At 51.3% G+C, this 20,110-nt stretch overlaps 1 protein-coding gene and 1 pseudogene across 3 annotated transcripts in view; one reads left to right on the top strand and one right to left on the bottom strand.

The window, feature by feature from the left end:
* Positions 1-20,110, bottom strand: part of AGO2 (argonaute RISC catalytic component 2) — a 109,349-nt gene that overhangs the window by 80,559 nt on the left and 8,680 nt on the right. The gene's annotated exons all lie outside the window — the stretch shown is intronic.
* LOC113917865 lies at positions 12,608-12,784 on the top strand (annotated as a pseudogene).

Genomic DNA, 20,110 nt, shown 5'->3' on the forward strand with positions numbered 1-20,110 from the left:
CTTTGTTTCCAAATTTTCCTTCGTGCTTTAGCAAGGCTCCTGCCTCAGATACCTGTGGCTCAATCCAATCGGAGGGAGTGCTAATTCAACTGTAATCCCCTCACTTGGAATGAGTACAACTCCCTGAGGGGATACTTAAAAGCAAATTTACCAAATGAGAGACATCAGAAAATTCTCTCAATTTGTACAGCTAGATATTTGAAATGTCACTTCTAAATACCGGCATCCTGTAGAGGTACAATTTTTTTTTTGAGTCGGAATAATTAATTAGGAGTAAATTTGTTGAAAATCAAGCAGATAAAATCCCCAGGGCTGTTGGGCCTCTTTAATCAATTCTTCCATAAGAGAGACAAGCCCACAATTTAACATAAATAGAAATGTACTCTGCATTCTTCCAAAGACTGAAAAGAAATTAGTGATACTTACACCTATCTTAAATGATGGACTGTGCCAGATGCAGGACCCTGCACAATTATGGCATTTTTCCATCTACATCAGGCTCCAGCCACTACCTAGATGTTGATTCATCTGATATCTGTGAGGCAGGGGGAGGGGGCCGCTTTCCCCGGCACCCTCTGCAGCTGGTGAAAACTAGAGTTGAGGTCTCCTGTGTCCTGGTGGACCCTGTTTAGCATAAGGTGGGATCCTGATGTCACTTTTGGTTGGTCATGAGACAATCAAAAATGCACACCTTAACATGAAGTACGCTGGTACCTTCACAGCTCACAGCTGAGCTTGGAAATCTGGATTCAGGAATCTGCATAAAATGGACCATCTTAACCATCTCACAGTGCACAGTTCAATGGCTTTAGTGCCTTCACGGTGCTGTGTGGCCAGCACCACTGTCTGGTTCCAGGACATTTTCACCACCCCAAAAAGAAACCACACACTTCCTTCCCATTCCCTCCTATCCTCAGCCCCTGGCAACCACTGATCCACTGATCTGCTTTCCTGTCCCTGTGGATTTACCTACTCCGGACATCTCATATAAACGGACTCGTATATGTGGCTTCTTTCACTGAACACAATATGTTTGACATTCATCGACGTGGTAGCTTTCACAGACTCCCCATGAGGAGCTCGTTCCAGGAACAAGCTCGCGGTCACACAGCCCACTATCCACCTGCTTGCCCTGGCCAACAACCAGGAGCGAGTATCTGGGGCTGCCTGGGGCTTTCGGAAGAACTGTGTGTTTGCACTTACTCCTGTAGGATTCCTGCCCTGGGGGGAGGAGACAGCATGGAGCCGCTGAGGGCCGCACCCCCCCCCCCCCGTCCCCCCACCCCCGCCAGGCGTCAGACCCATGAGAGCACCTGGCCCCACCAGCCCACGGCGGCCCACAGCGGCCCACAGCGGCCCACGGCAGAGGCTATCTGAAGCTACAGTTTTGGGGGCACTACGTAGATGATGCAGTGAAAGACACGCGTCCCTAAAACCACCGAGTGTCCAACACATGCTCTGCGCCGTGGGGAACATCGGAAGCAGACACGGCCCCATGGGCAGCAGCTCCTAGCCAGGAGTTAACCTCCGCGGAAATGACAGTGACACAAGCAGCCATGTTCAAGTGCGTTGGAATTCTTGGCTGACTGTGCGTACCGACACTAATTCAAACACACCAGCAATAAAAGCAATTCTGAGGCAAGCGGGAAACCAGGGCACTGACCATCTATGCGACGCTAAGGAGCAGCCTTAGGGACACACACTCTCGGACCTCCCTGTCCGTGATTCCACGTTTGTTAGCGACCACACTGAGGTATGTGTGGATAAAGGATGACCGGCAGGATTTCCTTCAAACTGCTCCTGTAAGGAAATAAAACTGGCCACGTGTTAATGCTGCTTGAGCTGAGAGATGAGTGCTTTAGGGGCCATCAGAATTTCAGCTTGCACACGTTAGGAAGTCAGAAGCTCCGCGGAAAGTCTAAAAGACGTAACAGCACAGGAGTGGATGCTCAGGGCGGGCAGGACTAGCCGGACGAGACGTCCGCCAGGGCTCTTCACGGGCTGGGGGCAGGGCACACATCTGGCCGCAGCGGGCGGTGTGGATGAGCACGCGTGCATCTTTTGGGGATGGGGATGGGGGTTGGGGGGGACTGGGGCTGTCCCCAGGGGTTCGGGCTGCTCAGAATGTGGTGGCCAGCTTGGCCCCCACCGTGGCGCGAGGGCGAGGGCCCAGCGAATGCCGCCTCCGGCCACCTCCCCCCGGACTGTAGACTTGGGCGGGAACACCAGTGATGACACACGGCTGCCGAAGCTGAAAGGGGCCTTGCAGGCTATAGGGGGAAAGTGAGTAGCCTGCTTGGAGGCCTCCACAGCGGCCTGAGAGCGAAGCGAGAATGGGAAACCTCGTGGCTCTCATGCACAGGAAGCTGGCAGGGAGGCTCACCGAGGACGTCAGTACGGGGCCAGGCCAGTGAACTCCCGTGTGGTGATGCAGTGTCAAAAATAACGGTTTGCCCCACTCTGCTATTAATATTCCCTGCCTTCAAGTCTGCAAATATACTAAATACGACCAATACAACAAGTTATGCAGAATGTCCTCTTTTTAGGATTATAAATTGCTATGTTCACAGTAGAAATTTACAACTCAGACAGGCTTACGAAAAATACGGTAAGATGTTCCCACAATCACATACACAGCGAAAAAACATCAATGCACAATGTCCTTCCGAACATCAACTACATTTCGATTTGCCTAAAGGAAGCAGGCAGATTCCAGGGCGCCTGGGTGGCTCAGTCGTTAAGCGTCTGCCTTAGGCTCAGGTCATGATCCCAGGGCCCTGGGATGGAGTCCCACATCCGGCTCCCTGCTCAGCGGGAAGCCTGCTTCTCCCTCTCCCACTCCCCCTGCTTGTGTTCCTGCTCTCGCTGTCTCTCTCTCTGTCAAATAAATAGATAAAACCTTTTTAAAAAAATAAGTAAATAAAGGAAGCAGGCAGATTCCAAACTCTCGACGGGGGCTGGTGAGATCCCTCAGCAGACCGCTTCCAACACGAGGGGGCTCACACACAGGCACCTGCAGCTCTCACCGCCCCTCTCCCTTCCCACAAAGCGAACATGGACCAACTCTAACACCATCCAGAAGCTGATGCTCCCAGCACAGCATGGAAAAAAATGGGAAAACTGCCCTGTATGTCCCCTGATAAGACTGTCACACACGTTTATAATTTTGGCAAAGCTTTAAAGCACAGAAAATTAAGAATTTTATAATTAAAATAATTGGAAACAACCCCAAATGTCTTGTCAAATGAATGGATAAAACAGAATGTGGTATATCCACGCAATGGAATAGGCGTCAGCCATTAAAAGGAAAAAAGTACTGATAACCTGCTACAACACAGAGGAACCTTGAAGATACTCTTAGGTGACACCAGAGGCACGGAAGTCCACATGCTGTATGATTCTACTCGCATGAAATGTCCAGAATGGGGAACTACATTGAGCAGAAAGCAGACTAGCGGTTGCCAGCAGCTGGGGGAGCGGAGAGGAGAGAGGCAGCCAATGAGTACGGGGTCTCTGTTCCGGGGGGATGACAAGGTTCGGTGGTCACAAACACCGTGAACTACTTAAGGCCACTGATGGCGTGCTGCAAAATGGTGAACTTTAGGTTATATGTACGTTACACGCCCTGGGCTAGTGTTTAATCATTGTGTGCTCTCAGCACTGAGCACCTTGACGCCCTTGCACAGGAACCAGGACTTTCCTTGGCAGGCTGCAGCGGGGAGTATGCCTGCCTCCCTGAGTTATCAGCACCAACACATCCTGCACATCTTTAACCACAACACATAAAAATACAGTGGTAATTTGGGGCTTCGTGAGCTAGATCTTGAAAAAATAAAGCTGTTGTTTTTTCGAGCGTTCGTGTTATACAAGGCAGGGCTAAGCTTCCGAACGTGGGTTTTGGCCTGTTCTTTCCCTCCATGAACACGCCTCCTTTCTGCCACTCAGCACACACTCTGGGGGTGCCCCCCACTGCATTCCAAGGTCAGAACACTGGCCCTGCACCAACCACTGGCCCCAGCAGCCTACGCTCCTCTTCCCATCAGCAGTGGAGCCCCGCCAGAGTCTCTGGGCCCTCCTCCCGCGGCCCCTCTGGCCCCGCAGGCTGCCTGCAGGCAGGGACACGGCGGAGGGCCCAAGCCAACGGCACTTGCCGAAACCCCAAGGAGCAGTCGTGGGCTGAGGGAACCTCGCCCAGAGTGGCTCGCTCGCTCCAGGAAAACCACGGAGTCCTCTGCTTGGCCAGGCGAGCGTCTGTGGTCTGGGGCCACTGATCTACCATTCCTGAAACACCCAGAAGTCCTAAATGCTCAGGGAGCCAGGTGAGAGCAGTAAGGGACAGACTTCTCTGCGGATTTATTACTTTCCAAACGCTCCAAAGAGTGATATTGGGGTCATCTGCTGGGTCACAGAGCAGAGTGTTCTGAATGCCCAAATGGTCCCACGGGCAGTCAGAGTGACCCCGGGAAGAGTCCTCCCATGCAGGACTAGCACAGCTGAACAGAGGAGGCGACCACGAAGACCTCATCCGTCCATCTGTCCATCCACAGCATCCAGTGCTCCTCCTCCTCACTGGTGCCTCTCCCTGTACCGTGACTTCTCTCTATGCCCACCAGGTGGGACCTGCTGACATCACCTCCCAGGGACCCCAGCCACTGCTGGCTGGTTCCATGAATGCTGACCGTGGGGGGCTCCAGCAGCACAGGGGTCAGGGAGGTGGGGTCAGTCTGTCCTGGGGGAATGAGATAAGCTTTTGACTGGACGAAAGACCAAGGCATTCTTACTTAGCTATTTGGCAAGGCTTCATGAGAAACCCACTTTGAGCAAGCAGATCCTGGAAAGAAGGAATTTCCATCAGCAGGAAATGCGTGTGCAGGACGGGCACCACGACCAGGGGACCCACAGGCAGCACAACCAGAAGCACAAAGGGCATGAGGGCAGAAGCGCAAGAGGCTGGCATGGGCCTGGTGAGGTCATACTGGGTCGTGACGCCAGGCTCCAGGGGCTTACAGTGTGTTCTATAAATAGCTGGCAACCTCTGCAAATGGCCAAGTAGGCAGAGTGACCACAGCAGGGCACAGTGGCCCCCTGCCCACTGCCTCTGCCCTCCGGCCGCTGCTCCGGCCACGTGGGGCTTGGAGAGCTCTGCCTGCCCTGTGGTCCCCATGGCGCCCGGCTCTGCTGTCCAACACCACCTCCCTAACCATCCTAACCACAGCCTCCGCGCACCAGACGCACTACCTATCTGTCCCCCAGCTGTTCGCCCCCTGCCCAGGTCACATGCTCCCCAAGAGCAAAAACCCTCTGTGTGGGTCTGCCTCTCCTCAGCATCTAGCACAGGGCTCAGCACATGGCAGGTGATCCAAACACCGAGGAAGGAAGGCACAGTGAGAGACGGCAGAGACACAGGTCAGGAGCACGGGGGGCCACGAGCGGAGGGCCCTGCACCAGTCCTGGCAACAGACTGCAAGGTTTCTGTCCTGTCCTGGGGCCAGGGCTATGACAAGGCGGCACATCAGTTAGCAAGCTCTCTTCCAACAGTCTTCAAACGCTCGGAGGTAAATGCCTGCTGGTTAAGAATCAATTAGAACACTTTCCTCTATGTGGGTCACACCATTCACTCATCTTTTTTCTAGAGCAGGTCAGAAGCTACTAGCAAAAGCACATACACACCATCCTAAACTGCTGCCACAGGGACCAAGCTTTACCTGAGCACACCCTCCAACAAATCCCCGAGTGGGCTTCTGGCCATCCCATGGGAGAAGGGGAGAAGACACTAAGTTTAAATACAGTGGCAACAAGGAACCGACAGGGTAGATGGCAGGGAAGGGGCTCTCTTTCCATGCCCCAAGAAAATGTTTTTAACTAATTTTGGGTACTAGCCCGGAATGGAAGCCATTTCCAGACTGCTAGCCTCTCTCAGATGAACCCCCAACTCCATGTGTACTTAAATAACTAGGAAAACCCATCTGCATCAGCTGGTAAAGACAGAAGATCTCTCAACAGAACAATTTTACAAGCACTTCCACAAAAAGCACAAATAGAATTTGCCAAACTAAAGACACCGCTCAGTGAAGCTGCCTCTTTTCAAAAAGAAGTCTGTGAGACCTGAGGGGAGCCCAGCTCCTTCACCAACAACCCAAAAGAAAACACCCACCCAGCCCGATGGGCCCCATTTCCTTCCACACCAGAGACGGGGAGCCCTCTTCCTACCCACTCTCACCTGCTCCGAGGAGCAGGCCTCCCAGAGACCTGGCAGACACAAGCGCAGCCCCCAAACCTCTCAGGCCCTCACTTGGCTGGTCAGGCCAGCCAGGCTGCACACAGGAACCTGCCCTCCAAAGCTGACCCCCTCCTGGGGCAGTTTCATTAAAACATGTTTGTAAGGCAGGATGCAGCTTAATGTAAGTGGGCTCTCTAACAGTCTCTGCCATTAGATATTCACACAGATCATTCCACAGAGGGAGAGAGAACAGAATTTAGGATTCTCGTAACTCAGCAATTCTCAGAGTGGCCCCAGGAATTCCTGGGGGGGGGGCCCAGGAGCCGCTAAGGGGGTTTCCCAAGGCCAGAAGTATTTTTGTCCCAATACATAATACTCTCTGTACACGGAAGTTTCAAGAGCAGAAAACTGCAGGTGCTGGCTCCAATCGAGGCAATGGTTCAGCGCCAGAACACAGCTCCGCCGTGAAGGGGGGGAAGCCAGTTTACCTAGAAATGTTCTTACTGAAGCAGGAAAAAGCATTCATTTTATGAAATTCTGACTCTTCAGCCTCCTCATATCTGTGTGAGGAAACAGGAAGTGTGCGTCACCCTAAATGTGGTGGCCGTCTCGCCGTCTGGAGGAAAAGTACTGGGGTGAGTGTCAGGCCGGGAGCTGAGCTTCCTTTCCCAGGGAAGATGGCTCAGGTGGTGGACAGACTTCCTCAGCACTGACCCAGTGGCCTGCCGCTCCCAGAAAACAGCCCCCCCGTCTGCAATGATGCAATTCAAGCCTGCATGCAAAAATGCGAATGGTGGGAGACTTGTCACCACCATAAGCTTCAGGATTCCAGATCCTGAAAGACTTCTGCTAAGATGCATGGTGACATCCATGAACCGGATGTGTGTCTGTGTGCAATGACGCAGCCAATGTCTGGAAAACCCGCCCAACTCAGGAGAGCAATGCTGTCCAATGATGCTGCATGACCTCAGGGATCACACCCAGCTAAGCATCCAACCACACCACATCCCGCGTGGTCTCAGACCCCGCACTGCCACCAGCTTGTACGAAACTGCGACTGGGCACGGGGCGCCTGGGTGGCGCAGTCGGTGAGCGTCCGACTCTGGATTTCGGCTCAGGTCGTGATCTCAGGGTCGTGGGATCAAACCCCTTGTCAGGCTCTGTGCTCAGGAGTCGGCTTCTCCCTCTCCCTCTGCCCCTCCTGGCAGCTTGCACCCACTCCTGCTCTTTCTAAGGAACAAAGAAACAAAGAAACAAACTACTACTGGTTGAGTTTTGGTGTGGTAGCAAAGAAGAATATCCACAATTATCTGAAAAGGCTACTAAAATACTCCTCCCTTTCAGCTACATATCTGCGTGAGGCCAGATTTTTTTCCTTATACTTGAACAAAAACAACAAATTCCAGTAGACTCAGTGGGAAGCCAACTGCTGCTTGTATTTGGCCCAACCTTAAGGAGATTTACAAGAAGTGTGAAACAATATCGCTCCTCACTACATTTTTCTTTTTTTGGTTTTAAAAAATTATCTTTCATAAAAATACGATCTAGATAAACATATCAGATTTCTCATTGTCTTTATGGCACATTATTTTTTAGACTCCTTGGTTTAAATTTCTAATACGATGAGCATCAACAGAACCCACATGAACAAAGGGTCTTTGGGGCCCTTGATCATCTTGAGACCATGCAGAGGTCCTGAGGCAGAAGGCTTTCAGAACCACCGCCTGCACTTCTCATTTTGCGGCTCAGGCTGTCATACAGACTGTCTTCTGAAAACCCAGTGGCTCTGCTCAGGTCTCTCTGGAACGATGGCAACAGATGCAACTCTCACGGGCACGCCGAAAACCCCAACTGCTGAGGGGCCGCAGACGTGTGGGGCCAGGTTTCCGCCAGACGGGGGCCACAGCAGCGGCACGGGTTAGCTGGCGGAGGCCTGGCGGGCCCACCCCGGCCCGGCCGGCAGAGCTCCCGCCCAGCTCCCATGCCATGCCGCATCCCGCTGACTCGGGCGGGAGAAGGCCAGACTGCACCAGATAGTCCTCTCTCTCTAGGAAACTGCCAACCAGAAGAGGGAAACAGGAACACAGAAAGTGTCAAGAGAACAAACACAGAGTTGATCATTAATAAACTTGGAAACAGTCCATGCTTGTTCCAAAGCAAGCGAAAGGACCCACGGTACACCTCAGTGCCTGACGTTCATTTACAAATGTCTTTGGATTCACTGGGTTAGTATTCTCCTTTGATAGAAACCACCCAGAATGGAGAGGGAGGCGAGTACGCAGTCTGTGTGAACAGTGACCTGTCCGAGTCTTGTAATATAGGGACCAGTGCATAGTTCTGATACTGTTTTTTGGAGGGGGGGAGGGGGAGGCTTTGGCAAATCATCACATTACCTCCAAGTTTATTCAGTTACTTCAGCTGAAACAACTATTTATCAAGTGCTCAACTCAAAAGCAGCAAACATCATTCACTTCAAAATACATAAAATTTCACCAGGGAAAAGATTTGCGCAAACAGGTGCTCTTCACCACTTCCAGTGAGCAAACAGCTTTCTCGCCCAGCTCCTAAGCTGGAGGATTACAGGCCTGATGACTGGTCCTCACCAGCCCTGGGGGCTCGGTCGGAGGTGATCCCAGCAAGAGGGGAGAGGAAATCATCTGCAGGCTTTTGGAAATGCTAAGAAGTCTGCCTTCCTATTTTATAGCTCAATCTTAAAACAACCCACCACCGAATTCAGGTCCCCTTGTGCCCCTGCACTAACGTGCCAACTGCACGCACAGACGGCAATGCCACCAGCCCACAGCGGAAACAGAGCTCAACGTGCGGATGCGCTACCATGACACAGGCTACGTGAAGGTCAGTGCACAAACCACGGTGAGCAACATAAAGCACAGGCCAGGGGCACCCCAAACAGCCACCATGGCTCACTGGGCCACCCCCATAAGTGCAGCCCTTTTTGTTCTGATGTAAAAAGAGGGGGAGATCATCCAGGGATCCAGAAGCTCTGCTTCAAAAAGGGCCTTACATCCTATTACCCAATTCTGGTCATCATCCTTCAGAAAAGCATATAGAAGGGGTGCCTGGGTGGCTCAGTTGGTTAAACGTCTGCCTTCAGCTTAGGTCATGATCCTGGGGTCCTGGGATCGAGCCCCACATTGGGCTCCCTGCTCCGCGGGAAGCCTGCTTCTCCCTCTCCCACTCCCCCTGCTTGTGTTCCCTCTCTCGCTGTGTCTCTCTGTCAAATAAATAAAATCTTTAAAAAATAAAAATAAAACAAAATACTAGAAAATCCAAACCCACTAGTTCCAAGTCAATTTTTTCTTTTTATTCCTTGGGGAAGTTTATGCTACCACAAAGAGTTCTCTCAAAGAGTCCTCTACATTTGCAATAATTATGGCAAAGCAACGCAAGCTACTCTCCGCGTGTGTTCAACCCCCGGAACAGGTGCACTGGCCTGTCCTGACGACACCCACGGGTCAAGGTCCTGGAACGTGCAAGACGGGTGCCCAGCTCCATTTCTGGGCTCCGGCACTTCCTGCTTTGTGCCCTGCACCTCCGTGTGCCTCAGTTTCCTAACCAGCAGTACCAGCTAGGGTCATGTCAACACTCCTAAAGCACTGCACAGGTGCACGGTACACAAGCAGGCAGGACACCCATATGAGCTGCTGTTAGTGACCTGACTTCCTCCCTCACCCCCGGCCACTTCCCTCTGCAGCTCGAGTCACTTCCTGAGCCTCCAACTGCACGCGTGTGATTCTCCTCCTCATCTTCATCACACACAGGCCTGTGGCCATCCTGAGGGTCCCTGCCACGCACCTATTCACTACCTTCCGCACACTTCCACTATTAACTGTCTCCTAGGTCCTGTAATCATGCTGTAAATAGTTTTAAAGCTAAAGACCATGATTTGCCAAATGCAAGCATTTAAAACAGACCACTTTTAAAATAAACAAGAATGTAATGACGTGGATGGTGACAGGGCACTGTGCAGGATTCAGGTCCTGATGGCCCAGGAGCAGGCCTGATGCCACCAGCTGTCCGCACCTGCTCTCGGTCCCGGGGTCCACAAGGCGGCTGCTCTCGGGCCATGCTGGAACCAGCGGTGCCTGCCTAGCACGCAGCACAGCTTCCGTGACACCGAAATCTTACTTGAGCAGCGGCGGCAGCTCGAACTCAAAGCCAAAGTACCAAAATGAAAAGGGAAGCTCTCCGCTACCTGACCAACAGCCGATATTACAGGGCACACGTCAGGTCAGAAATCACGTCTGCAGACTGCAGCAAGTTCAGAGGCAGGGGGGCGCATGCGAGAAACACAGGTTACATGAAGTTTAAACACGTCCAGAGTGGTTTGGGGGTTTTTGTTTTGTTTTGTTTTTAAAATGTAGACAAGCCTCCTGCAAGTGTCCGTTTCCAGGTCTCTACTTTGTTACAGGCAGAGACATCCCCCTTTCCTGCACCTAAGAGCCCCTCCACACCAAGGTCTGTTTCCAATTAAGACACACTATTGAGTTACAGCACAAACGTGTCTGCTTTGTTTCTTCTGGGGCTTTGTTTAGAAAACAACTTTGACAGCGTCCAACCAAACAACCAGGACCGAATACGGGAAGAGTCACTTACAAGAATCAGAAAAATCTGTTCCCGTTCAAAGAAGGGTGTTTTACGAGAAACACGTGCCACACTCCTCTGTGTCGGTTTGCAATCTCTAATCGAAGCAGCTAAGCCGGGAGATGTGCCTTTCAGGAGCATGATGGAAAATTCCGTGGACAGACGGACGCGCCGTCCTGTAGGACTCAGTGTGGGATCTTCGGGGGACTATACAGCATTTGCACTGAGTCATCCACATCCCTGCATGGGCACCCCATAACCGAGCTCTGCACAATTTCTGCGGCCCATCATCCAGGCCACAGCGAGAGCTCCCCAAGGAACCCCACCACCTACCATATCAGCACCCTGCTTTCTGCAGCCCTCACCAGCCTCAGGCAACACACAACACTGGCACAAACTTACCATGCAGCGTAATTTTTAAATTCCCCAAGCAGGGCATACTCCCCCACCAAAGGAGCCATGCCATTTCTTCTACCCACTAACATAATCGCTCTCATAAGTAACATGTACTGAGCACATCCTAGGCACCAGGAGGCATTTTCCATGTAGTAACCCATTTTCCTTTCACAGTAATGACTGTTAATTATGATAGAACAATTAATTATTCTACATAATTAACAATCATGATGATCCAGAATTAAGATGAATAAATATATCGAGTTATTTGTTATAACTAAATGTCTCTATATTGTATATAAAATGTACCACATTCATTATCCTGATAATTCTAGGATATGTAATTTTATATTAATATTCATTATAATAACTAAAATTGGTACTTTCATTATCCCCACCTCATAAATGTTTCCTCATCGAGAGCCAGTGTGATGAGAGAAGCCAGGATGTGAACCCAGGGACCCTCTACTGTTAGCCTTGGGGTATGGACCCACACAGCGGGTGCTCAGCAGATGTCCTGGAGCCCCCCCCACCCTTATGAATGAAGTCAGCTTACTAGAGGGGCTTCTGTGATCAACCCCTTGGGGAAGACATGTTTTAGCATTAACTGTTTATACCTCAGTGCCTATGTGGTCTTATTAAGCAGTCTAGTCCCCCACCCTACACACACACACACACGTGCATGCACTCGCACACACGCACCCTCTGCCTCCACCTCTTCTGAACCAGGAACCGTGTCAGGTCCTGCCCTCTGGCAGCTTCTAGTTAGTGAGAGACAGACACCAAATCATCCCCTCAACACTTCCCCTGGGACCAAAAAAGTGCTCTGAAGGAAAGGGGGTGTGCTAGACGTACACGGAAGAAGAAGGACCCTGAAACCAGCAGCTAACAGGACTGCTTGCCGCAGGCCAGGCAGCCATTTATAATCCCCTGAATCTTCCCAAATCGGGGGGAATTTCTACACCCAGTCCACCTCACGAGAAGACCGAGGCACAGAAGTGCCGCACAGCTAGGGGGCCCGGAGTCGGGCATCAGGCCCCAGCTGCCTGTGCTCCCGGCCTGTGTTCCGAAGGAAGCCACCACCTGACTCGCGGGTACGGCCATCATCTTTTCACTTTAAACACGGGTCCCTCCGCCCCACACGCAGATCAACAGCACTCAGAAATGCTCCAGATACGAGGTGAGCAGCAGCAACATAAACTTAGAAATGCAGGTGAATCCCAACTGTCTATATATATGTAGGGAAAAAAAGTCTAGGGGCGCCCAGCTGACTCAGTTGGAAGAGCATGCAACTCTTGAGCTCAGGGTTGTGAGTTCAAGGCCCACAGGTGTAGAGATTACTCAAAAATAAAATCTTAAAAAAAAAGACAAGAAAAAAAATGTCTGATGCCTTAAACTTATGAGTAAGGAAAGTAATAATTTGGGGTGGTGCCCGGATCCTCACTGCTAACGTGAGACGGATTTCTGAGCGGAACCACTATCTGCCTGCCCCCCTTTCACACTGGAAGAGCAGACTGGGATGAAGGTCATGAATGGGGTTGAGAAGGGGGCAGGGGTGGGTGGAAGAAGAGGAAAAAACGTCTAGAAATAACCTCACACGTGTTAACGCTCCCTCCCAAGGATTATTACGGGGTGACTTTTTTCTATTTATGTCAGTATCTTCTAAATGCTTTGAGATGAGATGTATTCCCTTTATCATGAAGAGAAGAATACTTTTTGGAAAACTGGAATCGGAAGGCCACACTGCCTGTGGGGAGAGCCCACACCACAAGCGGACTGCGTGGAGCGACTGCTCTGATGAGGGCCGCAGTGCTTGTCCTGGGAGGCCGCCCGCCAGCCTCATCTACCGGCCCGTCAGCCTTGCTGACCCGAGCACACAGTGTATCGACATGTAGCAAACGGAGTCACCTGGCAGTCAGCGGCAACTGTTACCAAGTTGCTCTTCAGGCTCTGATGCATACTTGGTAGCAACTCTCCGAAGCAACTCCCACATTTACTTGAGCAACACCAAGACCAATTCTATAGGGAGGCTGGGGGTTCTGGCTCTCCTGGATTTGTTTCAGATTTTAACCGCAACACAATTTCATTTTCCGCTCCAGACTACTCATTACCCTCCACAGACACTGAACGGAATTTCTCATACACTAGAACTGGAAGCAAGGACATGAGACATACAACAGGAATGCCATGTAGCCCAGGTGGGCTCCTACAGGCATGATGCAGACAGGAACTGTCAGAGGGAAGGGAGCAGAGGAGAGAGGAGCCAGCGGAGGGGCTCTGGAAGACAAGGTTCTGACTGCCTATTATTTGGCTAAACACAAGAAAGCCACACACAGACATCAATCCCCTAGCTAGTACATTTGTTTCTCCCAGGGATACTGGGTAGCAATTCTGAAACCACTTTCTATGTACTAGGTCTGAATGTATTGTGGATAACCAGACACAGACTTCTCACTATCTGGTAAAGAAGTTATAAATAAGGAAAGAGGAAAGCTAGAATAAACCTTGGGGTATTGGACTGGAATCAGAAGTATCAGCATGAACTCACGGGTTTTCATAGATATACAGGACAGATAAATATAGATGCGCATGCATGTGTGAGAACAGATACACTTATTTCCTAGCTGTGTCTACCACAAGGACGCCCCAACAGCAAGCACACACCCAGGGCCCCGGGCTTACTTGCTTTCACCATTCTCCAATAAAAGGAACAAGGGCTCCCTGACAGGATGGACCGGGCAGAAAAATACAAGGTGAGCCTAGGGCAGCTCGTAGGTCCAAACAGGAAATACTGAAACATAACAGGGGTTGTGTTGGAAGGACACGGGCACTCCTCGAAAGGGCTCCACGTCAAGGTCACAAAAGACAAAGAAAGGGGCTGCTGCAGACTGGACAGTACAAGAGATGTGACAACAAATGCCATGAGGGCCTCCAGGCTGGAGGGGGTCCTGAAACGGACGCGATGTGTCCAGAAAGCAGACCTACTCAGACTAACAGCCAAACTGGATTCAGATCTGTGGCTTAGATAACAGCGCCGCTACCCGAATGCCAATTTCTTGGTGTTGGCAACTGTCCCATGAGTCTGTAAGATAACCTTAGGGGGAAGCTCAGATGGGAACCCGGTACTACTTTAGCCACTTCTCCCCAAGTCTCAAATATGTCAAGATCTTGCTGTGTCTCTGTCAAATAAATAAATAAAATCTTTAAAAAAACCAAACAAAAGAATATCTAGGAAGGCAATGAAATGAAGCGTCAAATAATGGAGGATAAGGGGCGGGGAGAAATAGGCGAGCAAGGCTGGACCAAATTGGTGAGTGGAGTGATGGTGCCCATCACCATGGGGGCTCCTTCTATTTTCTCTACTGTGCACGTTTGAATTTTTCCTCATGAACAAGTCCTTTAAAACTTCTTCTCAAAGTCTGCAAACAACGTAAATCTGCTCACTTCCATTAGTGCCCAGCACCACCCAGGCAAACCGAAGAAACCAAAGTCAGCCATCTCTAGCCACTGTCCCCATCTGCTCCATCCGCTGCCCGAAGTGCCTGTCCGGTGGGCCGCGCTGGCCATCTCCGAGCCACTCCCCACCTGTTCACCACCGTGGCCAGCAGGACCCTTAGAAACACACACGGTGCTTGTGCAGCTCTGTCCCCTGCTCCTGGCGTTCTGGATTGAGAGCACCGTGCCCAGGGCGCCCTCTGCCCCTGAACCTGTCCAGCCCCATCCTAGGCCCCCGACAAGCCATGCTCCCTGTCATATTCCCTCCTGGCTCCGGGAACGTGCTCCCCATCCCACCTGCACTAAAAACATCTGCTCTTTTCCGTGGATTTGTGGGTGACCATTTGATTCGTGTCTGTGTTCATGACTCAGACAGTGAGTTCAGAGGGCAGGAGCTGCTTGAGTGTGCATTCACCGCTGTGTCCCCAGCACCGGGTACGATGCCAAGTGCATAGCTGGCACACCATCCTTTTTTCCAAGAGTGAACATCTCTGCCATTAGACGTATGGGCCTGACTCTGGGTACCGGACTCTCGTATTCTTTCCTGCCCTACTAAAGTGCACTTAGCTTTATTGTGTCGTTTCTAGCTCTCCAGGCTCAAACACACTCCAAATCTGGCATGAAGAAATGGACCTTATCTTATAGCTATTAAGTATATTAAACTTATCATAGCTGTTAAGATCTGGGCAAAACATGGTTAAACCTAGGGGGTTTTTTTTGGCACTTTGGTAAATAATAAAGTATGCAAAAATAGGTTATTACATTAAGAATTTCATTTTCTAAAAGGCCGTGATAACAGTAAGTATTGGTAAGGACGTGGAGAAACTGGAACCTTCGACACTTGGTGGGAATGTAAAATGGTGCAGCCGCTGTGGAAAACAGTCTGACGGCTCCTCAGTCACAGAGTATAACCCTGCAATTCCGCTCCCAGTACGTGTCCAAGGGAAATGAAAACATGTCCACGCACCAACTGTTACATGAACACTCATGGCAGCAGTATTCACAATAGTCGAAAGGTAGAAACAACCCAAATGTCCACCAACAGATGAACAAACAAACTGCAAGACATGCATACAATGGAGCACTGGAGCGTAAGGAGGGGTGGGGTGCCGACACGTGCCATGTGAACCTGGAAACATCGTGCTCAGTCAAAGCCAGACGTAGAAGCTCATACAATTTTGGATTCCATTTATATAAAATATCCAGGTTAAACAACTCATCAAGACAGGACGCAGAATGGTGGTTGCCCAGGGCCGGGGGTAGGGACCTCGGGCACAGGGCTTCTTTTTGGGGTGATGAAAATGTTTTGGAACCTGCTAGAGGTAATGGATGCACTCCCCTGTGACTTTACTGAACACCCCTGAATCATTCACTTACAACATCTTGTGATAGGGCACCCGGCTGGCTCATTCAGGGCAGTGTGCAGCTCTTGATCTCCGGCTTGTGAGTCTGAGCCCCACTCTGGGTGTAAAGGTTACTTAAAAATAAAATCTTAAGGAAAAAAAATAAAATGCCTTGTGTTGAGTGAATTTTACCTCAATTTTTAAAAAAGGCTATGACATTTTGAAAGAATGTCCTCTTTGAAACATCTAATATTTTTCTTTTTCCCTTGTTAACGATACAGACACACTTGGAAAAGACCACACAAAATAATATCAACAGTGGCCGAGAGCACTGTAGGCCGGGGGGGGGGGGGGGGGGGGGCGCCACCAGGGAGACTGGAGTTGTCTAGAACAAGGCAAACAACCCTCTCACAGCATCCAAAAGATGACTGCAAGACTCCTTAACAACCATCATTCTACAACATGGACTTAAAACTACCTTATTTCAATAAAAACGTGCAAAAATAAAATACAAACCATGTCTCAAATAAACGTTTATTGGAATGACACCGGGTACCATTGGAAAACTTAACAGTGTGTCTTGCAAACTACAACTTAATTTCATCCTTGAAGTTCGGCAGGGATGGTACCCCCAGCCCGCGGGGCCCCCCCGCTTGCTGCCCCTACAGAAGCACGGATCACCCACCGGGGCGCCTTCTCCGACGAGCCCGGGCTCAGGCTCAGCACCATGCTCCAAGCAGCCAGGACTCTTAAGTCATTGGTCATCGGAGGGAGAGGACTCCCTGATGGAATGAAATTTAAATCCCTCAAAAAGTCAACCTAATTCTTTGCTTTTCCTCTAAAGACCAAGAAAATAAAAATAAAATAAAATAAAAATGCCAGAGTTCCTTCAGCTTTACAACCAAATTTCTTACCATCTATTCTATAAATGCTACTTCATAGCATTTATCTTCTAGAGAATTTTCAGCCAAGACATCCATTTTTTCCTGAATTCACCTCTAGAATTCCATGACTGAAAGGTTCACCAGCTCTTCACAGGGGCCTTCAGCCCCAGGGACAGCACAGCTCCCTGCTTGGTCCCAGGCCATAGTCTGGCTCTGGCAGCAGGCCAGGGCTGGGGGCACTGACACGTGTCAATGCCTCAAACCCTCACAGGAAGGCAGATGAGATAGCTGTCCCCTTCTCACACATGAAGACACGGAGCTAAAAACAGGCTCAGGAGCGCTCTGGGGCTGCACAGCCCAGAGGGGGCGAGGCCGGATCCCACACTCACGAAGCTTCTAGCTGGGCGCGGCAGGCCATGCCTCCCACCCAGCACAGGCCACCTCCAGGCCTAGCTCCTGAGGGCACAGCTCTGGAAATGACTGATGGGAGCAAAGAGGGAGGCAGTCAGCGCCCCTCGCTGCACCTCCACTGGCCAGATCAACAGCCAGGCTCAGTGGAACAGACTCGTGGGGTGCACACTGAACCTACCAACATCTAGACACGTGCTCACGAGAGGGGAGCTGGGAGGCTGGCGGAGAAGGAAGACTTGTCACCGTCTGCTCTTTGATACACTAGGATCTGACTTTTCCCATGAACATCCATTACCTGTGTAAGTAAATCATTTCATAAAGTGGCCCCCACAGTGCTGTTCCCTCCAGACAGCTTAACACACATCACCCTCGAGGGACAGCTGCCACCTTCCACGCCAGACAGAGGTGGGAGAGACCACTTCCACGGGGAGCCGCAGTCACGAGGGCAAGGGAGGGCTGCAGCCAGAAAAAGGGCTCAGGCGGCCCGCGGGTGGGAGTTTTCCAAAAGTGTTCACAAGTTTCAAGTCCCTAGAGTAAAACATTAACAATTAAATGGAATAAACATTTAGTGAGGAAAAAGAAAACACTACGGTGGACACTGGGAAATAGACCAAAGATAACCAAGAGGATCCAGGGCGCAAGCAAATGCAGTTTAATGCATTTGTTAATGAAGGACACTGACCACCAGGGAAAACACACTGGGTACAATAAATGTGCCAAGTGAAGACAATGGATTTTTTTCTCCTGGATTTCCGAGAGTTGCCTTACACGTAGCCCAGACAAAAGTGGGGCGCCTGGGTGGTTCAGTTGGTTAGGCATCCGACTCTCGGTTTGGGCTCCAGTCGCGATCTCAGGGTGAGATCAAGCCCCGGTCAGGCTCCGTGCTCAGCTGGAGGATTCTCTGTCCCTCTCCCCCTCTCCCCCAAGATAAATAAATAAATCTTTTTAAAAAAAAATTAAAAAATAAAAAACAAAACTTGCCTCAGCTGCTCCTTCCTTCCCCCATCATCAACGACCCCAGGGTTCTTCTCAGGCCAGCTCGGGGGAAGGGTCTCGGCTCCGGCCCCATGTGCAGGCTCCCCTCTACCCGCTCTGCTCTGCCACCGGCGAAAATCTTAGCACCTCCCCACCTGTAGGTGCATGAAGACTCCCAACTCCTCCTGTCACACACGTGCTAACCACCCTCAGGGGGTCCCTGCCACCCCACGGCATCACCTCCACAGCTCCAGGCCTCCCCCAGCACTCCGCAGCAGCCTGCCCAGACCCGTCTGTCTTCTCAACAGGTTGTCCTGCCTTCAGGCTGCTCCCGGACATTCCTCTGCCTTCAAGATACACCCACTACCGAACAGCTGACCAGGGGAAGTTTTTACTGCAGAAGCAGAACATCAGCATCACACCCTAATGAAGTGACGGAGCCTAATGACCGCCAACCAACAGCAAGGGCCATGAGGAAAGCGGACAGACCTGCCTCCTGAGGGCGGGCCTGCATCAGTGGTGGAGTATCAGCGTCCGAAAGTCCTCAAACCCCAAAAAGTAGAACCTGCACCGGATCAAGTCTTTGGGTCTGACCACTGATTTGCAGGAAACCACACAGGACAGAGGAACATGTTGGATTACACCAAGATGTCATCAGCCAAATCCAGAGTGTGGGAAACAAGCCCACCCAGCCAGCTTCTTCCACCAAGAAACAGCGAGAAGTGGGGGAGGAGGAGGAAGCTACAGATGAAGAGCCGGGACATGGCTGTTTGCGGCCGGGGAGGGCGGGGTGGTGGGGGTGACACCTAGAGGCACAGGGTTTCTCTGGAGGGGCACCATGTCCAGACACTGTGGGAGTGGCTGCATAAGTCTGTAAGTGGACTAAGACACACTAAATGTTATGCTTTAAATGGCAAATTGCATGGTACATGAGTTATACATCAATAAAGCTGTTACTTTTGAAAAGATATTGAAAAGACACGTCAACCAATCACAATGTGAGCCTTAGCTGGATCCTGACTCAGTCACCTGTGAAAATCCACATCACACGAGTCACCGGGCGGATCTGAAGAGGAGCTGGGTCGCCCAGGACAGTGAGGAGGAGTCGTCTCTAGACTGGTAACTAGAGGACCTCCTAAGGAGGACTGGGGGACGAGGGCAGAGAGACCCCCTTCCCTTGCATAGCTTGCTCCTGAAGATGTGTAAATAAAGCAGCATGACTGGGGTCTGCACGGAACAACAAGGGCGGGAGGGACGGCAAAGAGGGCTCCAGAGGAAGCAAGGAGCTCTGGGGGCCAGTGGGGGGGCGGGTCACACACGCTCCTACTCCCTCACCTCTTCCACCTGGCCCAGGCTCAGCCCCCGCACAGCGGCCTCCTCCAGGCAGACTCCCTGCCTCCACCCGCCCTCGCTGGTCTGTTCTTAACACGGCGGCCACACGGATCACTTTAAAAAACTCAGCCGACGCCTCTCCTCTGCTCAGTCCCTCCTGGGCATGAAGTCCTTCACAGACTCCAGGCCCGGCCGATGCTGACTTCCCCACCCTCAGCCTGCACCTGCCTGCCCCTCTCACCTCACCCCCCTCCCTCCTCTTCTGGGTCTCGCTCCAAGAGCACCTTCTCGATGCACCTGCACTGTCCCCGCCCCTACGCTGCTCCCTGGCCTTCACCTTTGGCAGGTACCCCAGACACGCTTCACAGCTACCTCACTGGTGTGGCTCTTGTTCTGACCGTCCATCTCCCCTCACACAAGTTCCTGATTGTTCATCCCCAAAAGGCTTC

The sequence above is a fragment of the Zalophus californianus genome, chromosome 4 (genome assembly GCF_009762305.2).
Source record: "Zalophus californianus isolate mZalCal1 chromosome 4, mZalCal1.pri.v2, whole genome shotgun sequence".
In the NCBI taxonomy this organism is placed as follows: Eukaryota; Metazoa; Chordata; class Mammalia; order Carnivora; family Otariidae; genus Zalophus; species Zalophus californianus.